The 15,686-nt window shown below is 41.0% G+C and overlaps 1 protein-coding gene across 1 annotated transcript in view; it reads right to left on the reverse strand.

The window, feature by feature from the left end:
* QRFP (pyroglutamylated RFamide peptide) overlaps window positions 1-8,351 on the reverse strand; it is a 43,021-nt gene extending 34,670 nt beyond the window's left edge. Inside the window, exon 1 of the mRNA XM_018558543.1 lies at window positions 8,282-8,351. The gene's annotated coding sequence lies outside the window, so the exon portion shown is untranslated. The remainder of the gene's footprint in view (window positions 1-8,281) is intronic.
* Between the last annotated feature and the right edge of the window lie 7,335 nt (window positions 8,352-15,686).

The raw sequence follows: 15,686 nt of genomic DNA on the forward strand, positions 1-15,686 counted from the left end.
GCTGAAGTTGCTAGAGGGCCAGACCATTATAAATAGGGAAGCAGGTTGTTTACTACGACAGTAGAAGTGATTTTTTTTCTGAAGATACAGGTAAACAACGCGATTTAACAGCCTTTGAACGTGGGATGATTGTTGGCGTGAGCCATAGAGCGAGTATCAGCAAAACAGCAGAATTCGTTAAATATTCAAGAGGTGGTAATTGTTAAAGTGTTTAAAGACTGGACTGTCAGCCGAAAATCTGGGTCTGAACGTGTGAATTGTGGCTGTCAGCGACTAGTCAATGTTAGGGCAGAACGGAGAGTGGCAAGACTGGTACAAGACAACAGAAGGGCAACAGTGCAGTGTCAGATTCCTCGCATCACCTTTCAACATCTCGTGGAGTCACGAGGCGGCCCAACAAAGTCATCTCATGGAGTTATCTCGTGGCCCAACGAAGTACTGATGGGGTGGTCATAATAATCTGGCCACTCAGTGTATATATATTTTACACACACACATTGGGGAGAATTTATCAAAGCAATTGTGACAATTTTAGCCTCTTAGATCATTTTTTTAATGTGCAAATCTGTCTTTTAACATGTGCGCCGGTTTTGACCTGAGCTTGCACTACTTTTTCGATTGCATGTTTTTTGCACCTGTTTTCATCTGCACTTGTTCTGCGGCTGTCTGAAACTGGAGCATCGCCTAACCAAGCAATCACAACTTAAGAAGTCCCCGTGAGCACTTCTTCAAGAAGCGACAGTTAAGCTTTTTGCCTATATATGATATATATCCTCCTTTTTGCCTATGATATATATCTTCCATTCCTTGGTCCACATCTTACCTGGTAGCCAAACCACAATATTAGTGTCAGCTGACTGATGATCAGGCCTCTCACTCTCTCTGCTGCTGGGTGAAAAGTCTGAGTGCTGACAGAACGCTAAAAAGGTATCAGTATTACTTTCTTGTTTTAGGGAACCCATTAGGGGGCACCCTGTTAGTCAGCAACAGACTTTTAATGAGTTTAATTAGTGGCTTGGACGAACAGATTTTTTTTAATGATATTTTTTTTATTATAATACATTTATTTCAGGGTATATTGGTTTTTATTTTATGTTAAAAGGCCCCCTATTTGTGGTTAACCTGTTTTTTGTTGTTGTTTTGCTGCAGGATTTTGCTGGGGCGTTCTTTTATTTTTATTTGGGGTGCTCAAAGAAGAGAATTCGACTGTTACTGACCATTAGTGCTGAAGCTAGGGGGGGCATGTGCCCTGGGCGTCGCCGGCAGGGCCAGTGGCAGATTCGATAGGGGGGGAAACAATTAATATTATTACTGGGCCGGGGAGGGCAACACCGCTCCCTCCACCAGCACTGCCACTTCTGCAGGCACACCCGCACCTATGTATGTATGTATGTATGTGTATATATACTGTATGTATATATGGATATATATACATACAGTATGAGGAATATATATGAGGAAACAAAAAATATGAGAATATAACGGAAAATTGTATACTTACCTATCGGTAATTTTCCTTTCCTGATGCCAATCCATGGCAGCATACAATGGGGTATGGCTCCGCCCCCAGCACATTGTATGCTACCATGGATTGGTGTCAGGAAAACGGAAAATTGTATACTTACCTATCGGTAATTTTCCTTTCCTGATGCCAATCCATGGCAGCATACAATGGGCTGGGGGCGGAGCCATACCCCATTGTATGCTGCCATGGATTGGTGCCAGGAAATATATATTTTAAAAAAAATCATATTAGTGGTCCGCGGGATTTAAAATTATGAATTTAGTGGTCCATGAGGTCCGAAAAGGTTGCCTGAGTGGTGTCAGCCCTGCCCAAAGTCTTTTTCTAAATTGCTCAACTATGTTGACTCTCAGGTTTCCAGAACATAAAGGCTATTCCTTTTGTAGTCCGAGATAATTAGGCTCCCTGAGATTACATCCGAAGTATACAGAGGACACAAGACAGCTCTGAATTTCTGAAGGTCTGAAATAACAAAATGCTTCCAATGGTATATTAGACCAAAAGGGAGTAAATAAATCTGGTCATACACCAGAACAATTTTTGTCTGAAAAATGTCATTTTCGGAAAGTTATTTTAATTGCCTAATACTAAATTGATGATCGATTTTACCATTGGGACAAAGAAAATCAAAGGAGCAAGATAGAAAATTTTTCTCACACAATGAAATTTTAACAGTGAATGTGGCTTTTAGCAAAGCACTGCCTGACAGATTTTTACTGCTAGACGGAACTCTGTTACAGAGGTTCCCCTCTTTTACTATCGCTGAAATAAGGGTTTACCAGAGAAAATCTGTACCTGGGACTTTATTAACACCTACAGCATACAACTATCTTACCACCCCCCACCCTATTTACATGAAAAGGGGATTTAATATACATTAGAAAATGTTCATTAGAAAAGCACATCAACACAAACAGATACTGCATGTACAGCCCTGACATGTTATTCCGCTCTCTTCCATGTGGTCACAGGGGAAATAATCCCACTCTGGAAATATAGTGCCTAGGGGGGAAATATGTGCAATGCCATTTAAAAAAAAATTACTTTCCAAAGTGACTTCAGTTTTTCCTAGAGAAAACGTATCAAGGTACTCGAATGAATGACAGCCAGAGATCTGGCATTTTTAAAAACAGCCTATTTACTACTCTCAGAACAAGTTTCCTTGAAAGGTCTACTGCAAATCTTGTATTCTCATAGGGATGTGCAGGTAATACCTGTAATGATCGTATTCACCATATCCATTCCATTTTTTTTATTTCTACATACCTATCTACATTTGTCTCCACACTTACAATACATGCAGACTAAAGCTGGCCATATGCTGTTTGGAATTGAGCAGTGGATGGCCTTATCGGCACCACTTTTTTCAACAAAATAACATTTAGTTTGACTTTTCTCAAAGCAGTCGGCGGAAAAGTTTGCCTGAACAGTGACTGCAGTCAATCAGCTCTCTCATTCTGCTCTATCAGCATCTTTCTTGTTAGAATATACAGTAAGCATTGCAGAACAACTGATTGGTTTCTGGTGCTGCTTTTTCTCTCTCTGTCTGAGCATTGCTGTACAGTGGATTGCAAGAAGCTGATAACAAGTCAAATTCAGGTGCTTACATAAAAAAAAATACATTTTAAACCCTTCACTCCTGCTGTCTGTATATTAAGGTTCTCTGCCACTATGCTCTGTGTTGATTATAATAAATGCCCTCCATGCTGGCTTCCAACTGTACTGACAATTGAGAACCAGTTTGAGTGGTTTTCGACCATATCACAGAAAAGAAAGAAGATTTGGACTTTTAAGGTACTCCAAGGATCACACAAGTGTACTTTTTTTTATATATATAAAATGTAACAAATTTAATCTCAGATGGTTGTAATTTAGGAGTGAGAAAAAGAACCGGATATATCTTTGAGGCAGTGTTGAAAGCCCAAGTGATCGGGCATAGAACATACACTGATGATTGAAATGGATAACATCAGGTGTGGCCCATTGACTACTAAGGAGAATGTTTGAGATGCTATTATTCAATAGAATACCTGTTTTTTTTCTGAGCGTTTTTTGCTCTCCTGATTCTTGTTTGATTTGGGGGTTGCTCTACTCTTTGCTTCATTTGTTTGGGTCCCTCCCCATCCGTGCCCATGGCTGGATGATGGATAGTGGTGGATATCACCATCTTAGAGATTATTAAAGACAGTAGCCTATTCCTGAAGAAGCGGATCTATGTGAAACGCGTAGAAATTTGTTTTCCTCCCACTGGACTACAATAAAATAAGGAAGCTGATATCCAGCAAACTGTGAAAAGTACTGTAATGGTAAAATTGTTGGAGGATACCTCTACTCCTCTGCTATACTCTATCCCCCTCTCTATCCTGCTTTTATCCCCTCCTTGACCCTCTTCCCCCTGGCGGAAGGCTGGGGTGGCAGAGGGAAAATGTTTGTCTCTTTGCGCTCATTTATTTTTACTTTTGTTAGATCCAGATTACAAGCTGTTACTTAGTCTGGATCTTTGGTTTGAAAAACAGACTACCGGCGGCGTCTACTGCTAAGCATTGGTAACGTCAGCAGTGCCCCTTTTGGCAGCTGTGACCACATGGTAGAAGGTTAAGAAATATCATAGTCCATACTATGTCAAAACCTACGAATGTATACCTCGGTTGTACTTGAATGTTCCAATGTAATGTAAAACAAAAATGAAAAAATGTATTGAATGAAAAAATAAAATTGTGGGAGGATGCGGGTACATCATTTGGTCTTTTTTAGACAATCTTTTCTGTTCTTTAAAACCATGCATTTTTTAGATACGTATATAAATAAAAATGAGTTACATTTTATATTAAAAAAGTACACTTGTGTGATCCTTAAAAGTCCAAATCTTCTTTCTTTTCTGTGATATAATTTATTAGGATGTGGTACTCCCCCTCTATGCATTGTATGAAAATAACCAATCATGGTTTTCGATGATGCGATCACTATGTTAGCTCTTCACAGTAACATCCAGGCTCCTTCAACAAATTAAAGTGTTCTGTCTGCAGATAAACACTGCCACCTTCAGGCTGCAGTGTTCTGGAGTGCCATTTATTTAATAGTGTAGCTGTCAAATACAGTTGCAGTATTAAAAATAACAATAATGAAATATAACTGCGTAAATGTAAAAACAGATTTTATGCTCTTTTGTTAGCCTCTAATAAAAACAGAACGTGTTTTTTTAAATTAAACAATTGTACCAAACACAAACCGTTAAACAGATACAGTATGTATGTGTGTTTTTAGTAATTGTTAAGTAGAATGAGACATGCTGACATGGTCTGGGTATCTAATCATCAATATTCTCTGCTCAAGGTAATGTTGTATTAATGAATACAGAGCTGTGTTAATTTGTGTTCGGACGAAATTTCGTAGATTCGGAGCATCCGAATTTCTGAAATATAACATATCCGAAATCATCCAAAAGCATCCGGATCTGAAATTTCGGATTTGGAGCGCATTTTGTCCAAATCCTGTGCGTGCGCTGTTAACATTTAAACGGATATAAAAACACATTAAGAAAATGATTTTAATGTCCCTTTTAATAGTAAAGACTAGAGCACAGCAACCAGAAATGACAAATGTGCCAATTCTGCTGCCCCACCTCAAGTTGAATTTTCGGGAATTCGTCCGAATTCCGAATCCGAATCCCGAATCAGAACCGAATCCCGAAACGAAACACATATAGGATCCGAATTCCAAAAATGAAATAAACGAAATCAGAAACTAAACACATTTTTAGCCGCTGCACATGTCTAGAAACCCCTAACAATGGACTTCTCTTATTTGCTCGCTCTTGGTTTATGGTTTTGGTCTTTTGGTAAATATCATTGAAAGCATTTTATGATAAGCTTTAAAGTGATATTAAAGGCAAAAGGATTTTAAGCTATTTCAAATGCTGATGAGATCACTTACAAAGGATGCTGCTTCTTGATGTTTCAAAGTTTGAGTTTCCTGCAGAATCAGCTGGTCCCTTAAGCACTGGTCCTGACTTCCTGTTTAGGGTGACTCCTTTCTCAAGCAGAGTGCTATGGAGCCACCCTTGTGTGTGCTAGTACGCTGTGTGCGTCTCCACAAAAACACAGACACAGCAAATCAAGCTACTTCCCTCCCCCCGCCCCCTCTCCTCCCTTCTCCAAGCTAATAGCTAAACAGTTGCTTCAGTCTGCACTATCCTTTGTGCTCTTGTACCGGACACGAAGCTCAGCTGTTCAGAAACATGATGATTGTGAGTGTTTGGGTAAAAATGTAAAACAATGTTTTTCTGGCCAATGTATATTTGTTTGATCTGGATTTATTATTGAAAAAAAAAAAGTTTGAGTTTAAAATATTACTTTAATTGCAAAAAAAGTCTTGTTGAACTTGCCAGAAATCTTGCAAACTTGTAACTTCTTGTGCTCTCTGAATCTGCTGACTGTAATCAGTGACACTGTTCTCAGCTATCTCTGTGGACTACAGAACCCTTCCCACTTATGTTATAGCAAAGAGCAGAGGGGTGACAGCTTCTAGTCCGATCACATTTCTGTTGTTCTGATACAGTAGAAATAATGTACATTGTCACCTATGACTAAAAGTGTGTTTATTGGCAAGATCATAGGAAAAAGAAAACGAATCTAGCCACCACATCTTTTCGATTAAGATACGCTTTAAATAGGCTGTTATTATACAAATCGTTATTATAAAAGTGCTACTTTTCAGGCTCTTTGGTGCGTTCAGCTTGACCGCTAGAAAACTAGCATTGCCAGCAGGAAATTAGAAATCTCAGCCTTGGTTTTTCCTTTACCCACTTGCCTTAATTACTGCACCTAATTACAAAGGCCAGACGGCTCACCCTTGACGGCAGGTGCACATTTATAAACGTCCTTTGCCCCTCTTGAGTGGGAGTGGGAAAGTATACAGCTGGCATCAGCTGTTACAGGCTCTCTGTACCTCTAGGAGCTGATCTTAGCGACTGATGTGTATTACATCACTTCAAGGTTCAGTGTGTCATTTCTCCGGCTGTAGCCAGAGGAGAAGCTGATGAAACCGAACTTCATAAGCTTCTTTCGGGTTCCTACCGTGTTTCCCCGAAAATAAGACACTGTCTTATATTTTTCCCCCTAAAAAAAAAAACACACACGGTCTTATTTTCAGGGTATGTTTTTTTTTTTTTTTAATGTGCAACAAAATGGTCAGTATAGGTAATGCGGATCCCTTTCTTTCACTTTCACAGGCGGAGTGCATCTGGTATCACTCCGCCTGTCACAGTGACCGGCGCTACTGGCCTGAGGGAGTCCCTTGTCATCCCCTTAATACAGTATGTCCCTGCGGGCTTATACCATCTCTCCTGCTCTTCAAGTTTCCCCTCGCATGCTACCACCAAACTAGGTCTTATTTTCGGGGTAGGTCTTATATTTCAGGAATCTTGAAAAATAGTGCTAGATCTTCCGGGGTAGATCTTATTTTCTCGGAAACATGGTAGGTGACAATAGGGGTCTAATAGACTGTCACGGTATCTGTGCTATCACATTGGGGGCCCCCTATGTGATAGCAATACAGTTAAGTGTAGAAAGGAAAAAAATATGAGTTGCATATAAAAGAAAATGTAAGCACAAAAACATTTTTTGATGTCCCCCGCCCCCTTGTACACGCAGATACAAACGCAAACAAGCGTTGGGCGCGCCTATGTGCAAAAACTACCATTGTGCCACACATGTTGCATGTCACCGCAAACATTAGAGTGCAAGCAATAATTTTAGGGCCATTAATCACTGTCAACACCAAACTGATGAACGGTAAAAGCTTGGTCGGTGTTGTCTATGGTCAATTTTGGATATGGCAGTCTTTTGCGATTTCATGGGCAAACGCAATTTTAACACTTGACATGTTACGTGACCAAATAAATGTAGCAGAATACATTCTGGCTTAAATGTATGAAGAAAAATGATTTATTTGCAATGTTTCATAACATAACGTAGGGGAAACATTTTTTATTTTTTTACATTTTCAGTACTTCTTTCTTTATGTGGTAACGAAATAAAAAAAAAAAAACCCAGTGGTGAATAAATACCAAAAGAAAGTTCTATTTGTCTAAAAAAAAATGATATACAATTCATTTTGGCAGAGCATAGCATGACTGAATAAATGTTAGTACCTCAACGCTGAATACTGCGAAATGGCCTGGACAGGAAGAGGGACACCCTGGGCTTCAAGTGGTTAAGAAAGCGACTGCTGTTGGTTTTAAGTTTAGATTTGGGGCGTATTTTAGAGGCTGCTCACATTCTTTGTAACACATTTTCAAAACTTTGTCTCAATATGTGAGAAAATGTCATTGCATTTTTTTTAGATCAGTCAGAAAAGTCACTCGTATTAATATTTAGTTGTACTTATTTTTTATATTTGGCATTTTCTTTTAAATGTATGAGCTCCACAATACCTTGCCAATAAAACCGTTCGCACATATCAAACATACTACAGGCCCATAAACATTTCTGAAAACTGATTCCAACCTGCCGATGGCTTCCTTTTTTAATTGAAGTTTAAAATAAATATTGAATACCCATTCTCATCCAGTTGAATAGAGATCAAACAATCAGATTGAAACATGTGAGAGACTTCAGAGCACTCGTCCATATCAGCCGTATTTCATGCTAATTTAAAAATTGACTTCAGTTTTTCTAAATCGGTCTCATATTTGAGATTTCCTATTCTCTGAAATATTCTATCACTAGAGGAGTGACAAGCCCCAGACACAGAACTTACCTTGTACAGATTGATCCACAGAGGTCAGGTTAACAAACTGGAGCCCCCTTGAATCCGTACCGATCTGCTGGTGGGCCAAGTGAGGGATTCTGCTCCCCACGTTCTACCTTTTAAACAAGGACCCTGATTAACAGAGACGTCACTCAGTGTAGACTTAATGGGAGGAATTAGAGGGACACATTCCACAGGCTAGGATCCCATTGCTGGTACAGTTGCCTACGGCACACGCTGATGGAACAGTCACTGATTGGTCAGCTCTTAATCTGCACAATGTACTTGAATGGATTGAAAATGACTTGTGTGGATAATAGGCCCGATTTATTAGCTCTGTCAACATTGCATACAGGTGACATTAGTGTGCTTGTGGAATTATGTCTTAAATGTACGCTTCCCATGTAGTTTTAAAGCTACACTCCAGTCATTAACTGAACAAGCCCCGACCTGAGAACACAACCTACCTGCTCAGGGTCTTGGCTGTTCCTCCAGGCAGAAGAGCACCTGTTCACTCCACTGACTGTTGTTGCTAAACTATTAATCTGGGAACGCTTTCAGTTTACCAGTTTGTATTGGAGGAGAGGAATTCTCAAACACACCCACTACAGCCTCTGTGCTGTTTCTACAATTCTGATGTATAGAAGTGGTAACAGTGGAAGAAGTAGGTCAGAGTCATCCATTTGATTTAAAGCCCAGCTCCAGGGAAATGAAAAGTTTTCCATTGTAGTGGGGCTGTACCTGCACTGCAAAAGTTAACTGCTCGCTTATGCCTATGGGAGAGGAAAAATATTTTTTACTTACCCGATCTCCGCTCCCCGGGTATTCAAAGCTCTCCTTTTCTCCCCTCAGCTCCCACTGTGGACTGTCCCTTGGTGTCCTTGCATACAATACAGGGCTCTGGAGCCTGTATTGTACTTAAAGGAGAACTATTTTCACGCAACCTCATAGTTCGAGCCAACGTGTGACAATGGAACTGTAGCACTTCGGCTCAATAGATCGGGAAGTTAGCGAACACATACTGTCGTTCGCTCACATCTCGATCATCTCCCTGCAGAGAGCAGTGACTGCCAGTCACGGCTCCTTGCAGGGATTCCCCCCCTCCCTGCTCCAATCCTCCAGTGCCTCTAGATAGGCAGAGCCAGCTGTCATTCCTGCAGGTGGGTGGATCTTGACAGCATTGTTGGGATCCGTCCGGGCTGCGGCGGTCTCAGTATACGGTGAGCTATAGCTCGCTATATACTGAGCTTTGGGTCACAGGAGGACACTAGTATATGTCCTCCCGTGACCCTTAAGAGAACAATGGGAAAAACCACTTACTCCATGGCTCTCTTTTAATGACGTTAGTCATCCTTAGGAGAGAAGAGGCTGCAGAGGATGCTGGGACAAGGTAAGTAAAACAGCTTTTTCCTGCCCCCTAGGCATAAATGAGCAGTTAAGCCTTGCAGTGGGTGGGTAGCTCCACTGCAAGGGAAAGGTTTTAACTTCACTGGAGTTGGCCTTCAAAGTTAAAATTGGACTGGTAGGTGTCATGGGAAAGAAAGTTTCACAATAGATATCGGTGAACAGACCCCTGTACCCTACACAAGAGGAGCTCTCTGGAATCTGGTTGCAGGTTACTATATAGAATTCAGAATTGGGTTCATTCAGTGGACTTTCTTGCAGTATTTCCTGTACAGAATCAACTGATTACTGGTTGATTTTACCTGTAGCTGTACTGAAGGTCGAAAGTTTGTCTCCTGTAGCTGAAAGCAAAGGCTCTAATGAGCATATTAATCTCAGATGGAAATGTTTTCCCGAGACACAGTAGCAGGAAATTTTGAAAAGCGTCATGCTTTTCCTTCAACTTTTTGAAAGGATTTCATTTTCCAAACAATGCATCAAAATCACAAAACCAAACTTACTACTTCCACTGTAAATCGATTTTTGCATTCATGGTTATTACTGAATTTATGTGTTTTATCTGGAGTTAAGTAATCTGCTGTGTAAAGTGACTCTTTCTGAGTCTGAATGTTAGCAACCCCATTTCCATGTATTACGTACCTGAGATCTATTGAGCTGTAATTTACCTGCAATCTAGTAAATGTTTCTAATAATGTCATGCCTTCATGTGCATTTTATATTGAATTGATTGCAATGTATCAACCCTATTTTCTGTAAAGGTCCCACTTTTCCCAGTCCACTCTCGCCTCCTTTATTTCCTTATGAGTCTGATAGGCTTCCAATCACATTAAAGGACCAATGGGCCAGGAGGGGGTGGAACCAAATTTGAGGAAAAGTATCTTCAGCTACCTTTATTTCTGGATCTACTTTGACATGTGTTTTTTGCTGTGGACATCTTTCATTTTTTCATAGTATGTTGAGCCTGAATTGCTCAGATCCGACCCTTCCTCCCAACCTGATTGGAAAATACTATAATATACTTTACCTTTTGAGCCATACAAAATCTTTTTCAGCTCAACGTTCCATCTTTCCATTAACATTGTATGTGCTGAGCCGAAGGTGGGCCATGGAGAATTATAGCCATTCTTTACCTCGCAAAAGACACCAGTAATTTTTGTGTCTGGGTAACAAAAATGAGGAAAGCGTCTCTTTGTCATAAACCGATCTGACAGGATCCAATTTTTATTTATATATGGTTTTCAGTGATCTGTTTGGCTGTCATGATGGTATAACCAGGAGTTAAGCTTGTCGCCTTTGTCCATTGTGAAAGACGGCAGCTGCCTAGTGACACCTTGCTTAGAAGAGAAGACACAGGTGCATGTTTTTCTTCATATCGGCAAGGCCATCATGTCTTCTGGAGCTTTTGACTACCTTGAAAAATAACTCATCAGATTCTCCACTTCATGAGGTAAAAGGTCTTGGTTGAATAGAACATTTGACCTTTTTCCTGCATTAGTAAAGAAACATTGAGGGCATTTCAAAGCTGAATTGAACCCTGCTAAGTGTATTAACCTTTGAACGCTTTGTATGTAGCTGGGAGTTGGTTTTGAACTCCCTTGCGACTAGGCTTCTCAGATGTGAATTGATTATGATGACTGAACATCGTAGGCGCAGTGAACCCACTTAACCTTGAGGCTCAGTAGTTTCACAGCAGACATGGGATTAATGGAGGAATGCAGAGAACCTTCCTCTGAGGTTCCTCAAGAGGAAACATTTTTTGGGCTTCCAGATTGTACAGTAGACTGGGAGCTCGCGATATCCGGGATCTAATGCACTTGCTCTAGGATTTGATACTGAAGACCTCTTCTGCAGCTTGCTGTTCCTCAGGGAAGAACAAGCATTATTTGGTCAATGTATTCTAATCCTCAGTATGTTCTCTGGATTCTGTCTCACCTTAACCACTGTATGAGCATGACTACATGGCAATTGATTTTCATTCCTGGTTTAGACTTGCTTAAAGTGTATGTAAACCCACATTTTGTTTATTTGTTTTGGATAGAGTAGGACTTCAACCTCTGTTCAGTTTTTATTGCCATCTGTATCTCTTCTCAAGGGGTTCACACTCTTTGTCCTGCAGTGGCGTAACAACCGGGGGGCAGGGGGGGCACTTGCCCCGGGCGCAGGACTGAGGGGGGGCGCCGTCACGACCCCTGCTAAACGAAGCCCCTGGCTCCCTCTCTCTGCCACATTCACCCGGCTGTCACCGGGCGGCCGGCCGCTCGCTCCTCCGAGGCCACTGCGAGCGGCCCTCTACAGTGCCTGATTGGAACTTGTGTTTGTTTTGTGTTGGGAAAACCAACATTTTGAGTTGTCACCAGAATACAGGGAAAATCTTCCACAAGAGATACATGTTCCATTGACAAGTAAGAGGGTACTTCATGTAGAGTGATCCGCACTCACTTCCAGTTGTGTCCACAGGTTAGAAAGTAAGTTAAGAAGGCCAAAAAACCTGACAGGATTTTAACTCTTCACTACTTTATCCAAAACTAAAAAATATGTTTTGGCTTTACATACAAATTAACCTTTATTGAAGAGGAAGTGAAGAGGCTATGAAGCGATCACCTCTAAAGGGAGCTGCTGGAATGAATAAGTTGTTTTTTTAAAATTATTATTATTTGTATTTTTGAAAAATGTTATTGAGTCATTGTCATCATCGTGGACAACGCTGGATGTCGTGATGGACCCTGGATTATGTCGGGGGATCCATTTTTTTTTATAAAATAAGAGACTTGTCAAAAACATGTCTTTTGGTTTTTTGTTTTTTTTCAATTAATGGATTTTTTCAAAAGTCTGGTGTTTTTATTTACAATTTATTTTAACCCTTGAATGTACAAGTACCCCTTACTCATTCACAAGGGGGGGGCCCGCATTGGTGTTAATTGATGTGAATAAGCCCCTCTGCCCAAACCCCCACAACCAACGCCCCGGGGCTTGTGGGGAAGAGGCCCTTGTCCCCATTGGCACGGGGACAGGGTGCTTTTCCAGGGGCGACCCTGCAAAAGCACCCTCCCAGTGCCGATCACTTTTTTTAAATTGTAACTTGGGTCCCTCCTAAAATTCCTACCAGACCTTAAGGGTCTGGTACGACTTTTGGGGGGAACCCCACACTTTAAAAAAAAAAATGGGGTCCCTCTAAACCAGCGGTTCTCAACCTGTGGGTCGCAGCATCCACTTCTGCTGCGCAAGGTGAGAGGCAGTTCAGAGGGGACTCTGCTGGGCACTCCTGGATCCAGGGTGGGGGTGGGGGTGGGGATTCTGCTGGGCACTGTTGGATGTAAGGGGGGGGCTCTGCTGGTCACTCCTGTATGTAAGAGGGGGACTATGACATAACATAGAATGCATACAATGCATGGTTTCAATTTACTCTCGATCTGGTTGCTATTATAAGTAGAAATGTCAAGAATTCACAAGAAAGTCTAACATATCGATCAAAAAATTATAATTTGATATTCACATGCATGATGTGATTCTGACAGCAGCAGGCAGTTAAGTTTTCCACCATGCCAGATTAGAGTAATTTTGACTGGATCAAACGATGATGCTTGAAATTGATCAAGCACAAACAAAAATGTCCTTGGATTTATTATAATTATCAAATCAGTAGTTAATTGTTCAATGTTTTTGTGTATGGCCTTTTTAAAGGTATTTGTTTAATCAAACACTAACGTGTATGGTCAGCCTAACATCCGTTTAAAGAGAGTGGTCTTATATGAATGTTATTCCCTCTTTGGTCTGTTTTGAATTGATGGCTAATATGCAAGGTTTAGAATTATATTGATGTTCTAAATGAAGTTTTTGTGAGTACACTAGAAAACGTACTGTGGCTCACACATCCTGGGCTGGCATGGTTGCAAGACATTGTTTATAAACTGGTGTTAATGTTTCTAAAATCTAACATTGTTTACAAGCCAGAAGAGTAAGTGCCTTCACGAACATCTCTTCTACTTTTAATGGCTCTCAACATCTTGTCTGCCTCATAAGATTTTGTCTGCCTCTAAGCCCCTTTGTCTGCCTCATAAGATTTTCTCTGAAGACGACTGTTAAAGTTGGCAGCTTAATCCACTCCAGATGGGATCTGGGTGCTGCCCCACTGCTCTTAGACATTGCTTTACCCACGCCAGATGACACCATCATTAACTGAAATCTCCCCGGTGGGGGTAAGCTTATTACTGGAAACGGTTTCCTAAAAAGACAAACTCTCAGCAATGCTCATTCACCTGCTTTAAACTGCCTTAAAGGCACATTTCACAGATAAGTAAATTTAATCTTTTGGCTTAAACACTTCCTTGTGTGAATTAAAAGGGACTCATTTAAGCATTATTACATCTAAATGGACCATATTAATCGCCCAATGCATTCAAAATATCTTTAGAAAGAAAGTGTTTTTTCTTGGGTGTTCCCATGCTTTTTTTCAGGCACCAAGACACTGTATGGCTTATATTAACTTTTAAGGGGGTGCACAGACACTGCATGGCTCACAGAGATTCCTTTGGGGGTGCTGTGGTGTGCACAGGCAATGCATGGCTCACAGTGACTTCTGGGTATTCTGGACATACGTAGCCTGTCACACAGAGACTCTTGTGGGGGTGCTAGTGCAAGCACAGACACGAAATGGCTGAAAATCACTCCTGTAGGAGTGGACACAGACAAAGCATAGCTCACAAAAACTTGGGTCACTGGGCAGACAAAGCATGGATTACAATGACTCTTGTGCGTGCGGGCAAAGACATATCATGGTTCACAATGACTCCTATGGGTGTGGGCACAACATGGGTTACAGTGACTCCTGCAGAGGCAGAGCATAGCTCACAACAACTCCTGTGTGTGCACAGACACACATGACTCACAACAATTTTTGTGGATCTGGGCACAGACAAAGCATGACTCACAATTACTCCTTGGAGATGGGCACAGGCACAGCATGACTTACACTGACTCCACAGGGTGGTGGCACAAATACAGTATGTTTCTTGCAGTGACTCCTCTGGGGGGAGAACCATATATGTGGGTTGACTGTTCCTGAAATCAGACTATATCCCTATTAATCTATATCTTCAACAGTGGTGTTCGTAGTGATAAAATAGTGGAACACTTGGAACATCCATAAAAAACAAAGGGAGAAAAGAGGAGGAAAGCCTTATGGTGTAGTACAACCCCACTTCCCAAAAAGTTGGGACGCTTTGTAAAATCTACAAAAAAACTGAATGCAATGATTTGCAAATCACATAAACTCATATTTTATTCACAATAGAAAATAGAAAACATATCAAATGTTTAAACTGAGAAAATGGACCATTTATAAAAAAAAAAATAAGGTTATTTTGAAATTGATGACAGCAACACTTCTCAAAAAAGTTGGGACAGGGCAACAAAAACCTGGCAAAGTGGTGCTAACAAGGAAGAACTAATTGCAACTAATTCGGTTAATTTGCAACTGGTTGTTAAACATGATGGGGTATAAAAAGAGCATCTTAGAGAGTCAAAAGCTGGCCATACACCTTACAACCATCGCACGACTTTCGTTGTGCGATGGTTGTAAAGTAATTAAAATCTCATACGATCTGCCCATCTTGGAAAGGCAGATCGTACTTGCGATCTTCGGGGTGGGCTTCCAATGATTCCGATGCTGAGTAGGCAGTGTGCGCTTGCGCACACCAGCCCGTTCAGCATTTGTCTTCCGAGGACGCCACTAACCCGCCGAAAATCTTACGATTTTTGGCAGGTTTTCAAACATGCTTAGAAGACAAAAGACATGCGACCGTACAGTAGAAACGGTCGCACACCTTCCATACATCTGCCGATTATCGTACGATTGTGGGATCACCCGCGATTATCGTACGATAATCGGCAGGTGTATGGGCACCTAAAGTGTCTCAGAAGTAAAGATGGGCAGAGGTTCACAACCTGTGAAAAGCTGCGTCTAAAAATTGTTGAACAATTTCAGAATAATGTTTCTCAACATAAAATAGCA

The sequence above is a fragment of the Nanorana parkeri genome, unplaced genomic scaffold, assembly GCF_000935625.1.
Source record: "Nanorana parkeri isolate BGI_ZX_2015 unplaced genomic scaffold, ASM93562v1 scaffold345, whole genome shotgun sequence".
NCBI classification, from domain to species: Eukaryota; Metazoa; Chordata; class Amphibia; order Anura; family Dicroglossidae; genus Nanorana; species Nanorana parkeri.